Here is a 7,927-nt window from a genome sequence, read left to right as displayed (position 1 = left end):
AACCCTCGCTGCTCCAAAACTTATCCGAAACGACCGGAATAATTCCAGTATCTGAATGTCGCCTTCCAATATATGAATCTTTATGTCTCGACCATTTCGAGACTCCTCGTCATGTCCGTGATCTCATTCGGGACTCCAAACAACCTTTGGTAGATCAAATCACATAACTCATAATACATATCTTCATCGAACGTTAAGCGTGTGGACCCAACGGGTTCGAGAACTATGTAGACATGACCGAGACACATGTCCGGTCAATAACCAATAGCAGAACCTGGATGCTCATATTGGTTCCTACATATTCTATGAAGATCTTTATCGATCAAACCGCACAACAACATACGTTGTTCCCTTTGTCATTGGTATGTTACTTGCCCAAGATTTGATCGTCGGTATCATCATACCTAGTTCAATCTCGTCACCGGCAAGTCTCTTTACTCATTCCGTCATGCATCATCCTGCAACTAACTCATTAGTCACATTGCTTGCAAGGCTTATAGTGATGTGCATTATCGAGAGGGCCCAGAGATACCTCTCCGACAATCGGAGTGACAAATCCTAATCTCGATCTATGCCAACTCAACAAACACCATCGGAGACACCTGTAGAGCATCTTTATAATCACCCAGTTACGTTGTGACGTTTGATAGCTGATGTCTACTACACAACCTTCTTCTTGTAGACGTTGTTGGGCCTCCAAGTGCAGAGGTTTGTAGGACAGTAGCAAATTTCCCTCAAGTGGATGACCTAAGGTTTATCAATCCGTAGGAGGCATAGGATGAAGATGGTCTCTCTCAAGCAACCCTGCAACCAAATATCAAGGAGTCTCTTGTGTCCCCAACACACCCAATACAATGGTAAATTGTATAGGTGCACTAGTTCGGCGAAGAGATGGTGATACAAGTGGTATATGGATAGTAGATAAAGGTATTTGTAATCTGAAATTATAAAAACAGCAAGGTAACTAATGATAAAAGTGAGCGTAAACGGTATTGCAATGATAGGAAACAAGGCCTAGGGTTCATACTTTCGCTAGTGTAAGTTCCCTCAACAATAATAGCATAATTGGATCACATAACTATCCCTCACCATGCAACAAAGAGTCACTCCAAAGTCACTAATAGCGGAGAACAAACTAAGAGATTATGGTAGGGTACGAAACCACCTCAAAGTTATTATTTCCAATCAATCCGTTGGGCTATTCCTATAAGTGTCACAAACAGCCCTAGAGTTCATACTAGAATAACACCTTAAGATACAAATCAACCAAAACCCTAATGTCACCTAGATACTCCAATGTCACCTCAAGTATCCGTGGGCATGATTATACGATATGCATCACACAATCTCATATTCATCTATTCAACCAACACATAGAACCTCAAAGATTGCCCCAAAGTTCCTACCGGAGAATCATGACGAAAACGTGTGCCAACCCCTATGCATAGGTTCATGGACGGAACCCGCAAGTTGATCACCAAAACATACATCAAGTGAATCACGTGGTATCCCATTGTCACCACAGATACGCACGGCAAGACATACATCAAGTGTTCTCAAATCTTTAAAGACTCAACCCGATAAGATTACTTCAAAGGGGAAACTCAATTCATTACAAGAGACGAGAGGGGAAGGAGAAACATAAGATCCAACTATAATAGCAAAGCTCGCGATACATCAAGATCATATCATCTCAAGAACACGAGAGAGAGAGAGAGATCAAACACATAGCTACTGGTACATACCCTCAGCCTCGAGGGAGAACTACTCCCTCCTCGTCATGGAGAGCACCGGGATGATGAAGATGGCCACCGGAGAGGGATTGCCCCCTCCGGCAGGTTGCCGGAACGGGCCTAGATTGGCTTTCGGTGGCTACGGAGGCTTCTGGCGGCGGAACTCCCGATCTAATCTCCGTTCTGGAAGTTTTAGGATACGTGGGTATATATGTGTGAAAGGAGTACGTCGGTGGACCGAAGGGGGGGCCACGAGGCAGGGGGGCGCGCCCCAGGGGGGTGGGCGAGCCCCCTACCCTCGTGAGCTCCTCCTTCATCTTCTGACGTAGGGTCCAAGTATATCCGGTAGGTTTCCTTCCAAAAATAACTTCTCCAGTTGATTTCGTTCTGTTTCGACTCCGTTTGATATTCCTTTTCTTCGAAACACTGAAATAGGCATAAAACATCAAATCTGGGCTGGGCCTCCGGTTAATAGGTTAGTCCCAAAAATAATATAAAAGTGGATAATAAAGCCCAATATTGCCCAAAACAGTAGATAATATAGCATGGATCAATCAAAAATTATAGATACGTTCGAGACGTATTAGGCATCCCCAAGCTTAATTCATGCTCGTCCTCGAGTAGGTAAATGATAAAAAAGATTTTTGATGCGGAGTGCTACTTGGCATAATTTCAATGTGATTCTTCTTAATTGTGGTATGAATATTCAGATCCATAAGATTCAAGACAAAAGTTCATATTGACATAGAAACAATAATACTTCAAGCATACTAACTAAGCAATCATGTCTTCTCAAAATAACATGGCCAAAGAAAGCTATCCCTACAAAATCATATAGTCTGGCTATGCTCTATCTTCACCACACAAAATATTTAAATCATGCACAACCCCGATGACAAGCCAAGAAATTGTTTCATACTTTTGATGTTCTCAAACTTTTTCAATATTCACGCAATACACGAGCGTGAGCCATGGATATAGCACTATAGGTGGAATAGAGTGGTGGTTGTGGAGAAGACAAAAAGGGAGAAGATAGTCTCACATCAACTAGGCATATCAATGGGCTATGGAGATGCCCATCAATAGATATCAATGTGAGTGAGTAGGGATTGCCATGCAACAGATGCACTAGAGCTATAAGTGTATGAAAGCTCAACAAAAGAAACTAGTGGGTGTGCATCCAACTCGCTTGCTCACGAAGACCTAGGGCACTTGAGGAGGCCCATCATTGGAATATACAAGCCAAGTTCTATAATGAAAGATTCCCACTAGTATATGGAAGTGACAACATAGGAGACTCTCTATCATGAAGATCATGGTGCTACTTTGAAGCACAAGTGTGGTAAAAGGATAGTAGCATTGTCCCTTCTCTCTTTTTCTCTCATTTTTTTATTTTTTTGGGGCCTTCTTTTTTTTATGGCCTCTTTTTTTATTTGGCTTCTTTGGCCTCTTTTATTTATTTTTCGTCCGGAGTCTCATCCCGACTTGTGGGGGAATCATAGTCCCCATCATCCTTTCCTCACTGGGACAATGCTCTAATAATGATGATCATCACACTTTTATTTACTTACAACTCAAGAATTACAACTCGATACTTAGAAAAAAAATATGACTCTATATGAATGCCTCCGGCGGTGTACCGGGATGTGCAATGATGCATGAGTGACATGTATGAAAGAATTACGAACGGTGGCTTTGCCACAAATACGATGTCAACTACATGATCATGCAAAGCAATATGACAATGATGGAGCGTGTCATAATAAACGGAACGGTGGAAAGTTGCATGGCAATATATCTCGGAATGGCTATGGAAATGCCATGATAGGTAGGTATGGTGGCTGTTTTGAGGAAGGTATATGGTGGGTTTATGGTACCTGTGAAAGTTGCGCGGTACTAGAGAGGCTAGCAATGGTGGAAGGGTGAGAGTGCGTATAGTCCATGGACTCAACATTAGTCATAAAGAACTCACATACTTATTGCAAAAATCTATTTGTTATCGAAACAAAGTACTACGCGCATGCTCCTAGGGGGATAGATTGGTAGGAAAAGACCATCGCTCGTCCCCGACCACCACTCATAAGGAAGACAATCAATAAATAAATCATGCTCCGACTTCATCACATAACGGTTCACCATACGTGCATGCTACGGGAATCACAAACTACAACACAAGTATTTCTCAAATTCACAACTACTCAACTAGCATGACTCTAATATCACCATCTCCATATCTCAAAACAATCATCAAGCATCAAACTTCTCTTAGTATTTAATACACTCATAAGAGAATTTTATTATTCTTGAATACCTAGCATATTAGGATTTTAAGCAAATTACCATGCTATTTAAGACTCTCAAAATAATATAAGTGAAGCATGAGAGTTCATCTATTTCTTCGAAATAAAACTACCACCATGCTCTAGAAAATATAAGTGAAGCACTAGAGCAACAACAAACTACTCTGAAAGATATAAGTGAAGATCAACGAGTAATCGAATAATTATGCAACTATGTGAAGACTCTCCCATTTAATAGTTTCAGATCTTGGTATTCTATTCAAACAGCAAGCAAAGCAAAATAAAATTACATTCTAAAAATGGCAAACATCATGTGAAGAAGCAAAAAATTAGGATCAACCGAAACTAACCGATAGTTGTTGAAGAAGAAAGGTGGGATGCCAACCGGGGCATCCCCAAGCTTAGATGCTTGAGACTTCTTGAAATATTATCTTGGGATGCCTTGGGCATCCCCAAGCTTCAGATTTTGTGTCTCCTTAATTCCTCTCATATCACGGTCTCCCTAAATCTCAAAAGCTTCATCCACACAAAACTCAACAAGGACTCGTGAGATAAGTTAGTATAAACCATTGCAAAAACCTTATCCTATTCTACTGTAGAAAATCACTAAAATTATTATTCAACATTGCATACTAAATGCCTATGCATATTTAATAGTCCTATCCTCAAATAGAATCATTAAAGAAGCAAACATATGCAAACAATGCAAACATAACAGCAATCTGCCTAAACAGGATAGTCTGTAAAGAATGCTGCAACATCCATACTTCCCTAGCTCCAAAAATTATGAAAGAAAATTACCACTGTAGTAAATTTATCACAGCTTAATATTCAAAAGGTTTCAACATTTTATCACATTCTGACTTTTCTAGGGAATTATTGCAACAGCGGTAAACTTTCTGTTTTCAAACAGCAACATGCACACTTGTAAAATAGGCATAGTAAAGACTATCAATGCCACTTTTATTGAAATAAAAGATGCAAAACATTGTTCTAAATAACAGAAATCAAATCCTAACAAAATAAATTGACGCTCCAAGCAAAACACATATCATGTGGTGAATAAAAATATAGCTCCAAGTAAAGTTACCGATGAACGAAGACGAAAGAGGGGATGCCTTCTGGGGCATCCCCAAGATTTGGCTCTTGTCTATCCTTGAATATTACCTTGGGGTGCCTTGGGCATCCCCAAGCTTAGTCTCTTTCCGCTCCTTGTTCCATAGTCCATCGAATCCTTACCCAAAACTTGAAAACTTCACAACACAAAACTTAACAGAAAACTCGTAAGCTCCGTTAGTATAAGAAAATAAATCACCACTTCAAGGTACTGTAATGAACTCATTATTTATTTATATTGGTGTTAAACCTACTGTATTCCAACTTGTCTATGGTTTATAAACTCTTTTACTAGCCATAGATTCATCAAAATAAGTAAACAACACATGAAAAACAGAATCTGTCAAAAACAGAACAGTCTGTAGTAATCTGGATCAAACGTATACTTCTGGAACTCATAAAATTCTCAAATAAATTTATGGACCTGAGTAATTTGTCTATTAATCATCTGCAAAAATAATTAACTAAATATCACTCTCTAACAAAAAATGTCAGCAATTCTTGCGTGCTAAAGTTTCTGTTTTTTACAGCATGATCAACAAGACTCTCCCCAAGTCTTCCCAAAGGTTCTACTTGGCACAAACACTAATTAAAAGCATAAAACCACATCTAAACAGAGGCTAGATGAATTGCACAAACACTAATTAAAAGCATAAAACCACATCTAAACAGAGGCTAGATGAATTATTTATTACTTAACAAGAGCAAAAATTAAGGAACAAAAATAAAATTGGGTTGCCTCCCAACAAGCGCTATCGTTTAACGCCCCTAGCTAGGCATGATAATGACAATGATGCTCACATAAAAGATAAGAATTGTAACGTAAAGAGAGCATCGTGAAGAATATGAATAGCACTTTTAAGTCTAACCCACTTCCTATGCATAGGGATTTTGTGAGCAAAGAACTTGTGGGAACAAGAATCAACTTGCATAGGAAGGTAAAACGAGCATAACCTCAAAACTTTAAGCACATAGAGAGGAAACTTGATATTATTGAAATTCCTACAAGCATATATTCCTCCCTCATAATAACTTTCAGTAGCATCATGAATGAATTCAACAATATAAACAGTACCTAAAGCATTCTTTTCATGATCTACAAGCATAGAAAATTTACTACTCTCCACACAAGCAAAATTCTTCTCATGAATAATAGTGGGAGCAAACTCAACAAAGTAACTATCATGGGATTGAAAATTGAAATCAAGATGACAAGTTTCATTTTTATCATTATTATTTAAAGCATACGTGTCATCACAATAATCATCATAGATAGGAGACATGCTTTCATCATAATAAATTTGCTCATCAAAACTTGGGGGACAAAAAATATCATCTTCATCGAACATAGCTTCCCCAAGCTTGTGGATTTGCATATCATTAGCATCATGGATATTCAAGGAATTCATACTAACAACATTGAAATCATGCTCATCATTCAAATATTTAGTGCCAAACATTTTATAGATTTCTTCTTCTAGCACTTGAGCACAATTATACTTTCCATCATACTCACGAAAGATATTAAAAAGATGAAGCGTATGAGGCAAACTTAATTCCATTTTTTTATAGTTTTCTTTTATAAACTAAACTAGTGATAAAACAAGAAACTAAAAGACTCGATTGCAAGATCTAAAGATATACCTTCAAGCACTAACCACCCCGGCAACGGCACCAGAAAAGAGCTTGATGTCTACTACACAACCTTCTTCTTGTAGACGTTGTTGGGCCTCCAAGTGCAGAGGTTTGTAGGACAGTAGCAAATTTCCCTCAAGTGGATGACCTAAGGTTTATCAATCCGTAGGTGGCATATGATGAAGATGGTCTCTCTCAAGCAACCCTGCAACCAAATAACAAAGAGTCTCTTGTGTCCCCAACACACCCAATACAATGGTAAATTGTATAGGTGCACTAGTTCGGCGAAGAGATGGTGATACAAGTGGTATATGGATAGAAGATAATGGTATTTGTAATCTGAAATTATAAAAACATCAAGGTAACTAATGATAAAAGTGAGCGTAAACGGTATTGCAATGATAGGAAACAAGGCCTAGGGTTCATACTTTTGCTAGTGTAAGTTCCCACAACAATAATAGCATAATTGGATCACATAGCTATCCCTCAAAATGCAACAAAGAGTCACTCCAAAGTCACTAATAGCAGAGAACAAACGAAGAGATTATGGTAGGGTACGAAACCACCTCAAAGTTATTCTTTCCAATCAATCTGTTGGGCTATTCCTATAAGTGTCACAAACAACCCTAGAGTTCGTACTAGAATAACACCTTAAGATACAAATCAACCAAAACCCTAATGTCACCTAGATACTCCAATGTCACCTCAAGTATCCGTGGGCATGATTATACGATATGCATCACACAATGTCATATTCATCTATTCAACCAACACATAGAACCTCAAAGAGTGCCCCAAAGTTCCTACCGAAGAATCACGACGAAAACGTGTGCCAACCCCTATGCATAGGTTCATGGGCGGAACCCGCAAGTTGATCACCAAACCATACATCAAGTGAATCACGTGGTATCCCATTGTCACCACAGATACGCACGGCAAGACATACATCAAGTGTTCTCAAATCTTTAAAGACTCAATCCGATAAGATTAATTCAAAGGGGAAACTCAATTCATTACAAGAGAGAAGAGGGGGAGGAGAAACATAAGATCCAACTATAATAGCAAAGCTCGCCATACATCAAGATCATATCATCTCAAGAACACGAGAGAGAGAGAGAGAGATCAAACACATAGCTACTGGTA

This window comes from Triticum dicoccoides, chromosome 3A, assembly GCF_002162155.2.
Source record: "Triticum dicoccoides isolate Atlit2015 ecotype Zavitan chromosome 3A, WEW_v2.0, whole genome shotgun sequence".
Classification (NCBI taxonomy): Eukaryota; Viridiplantae; Streptophyta; class Magnoliopsida; order Poales; family Poaceae; genus Triticum; species Triticum dicoccoides.
This window is presented reverse-complemented; position numbering follows the sequence as displayed.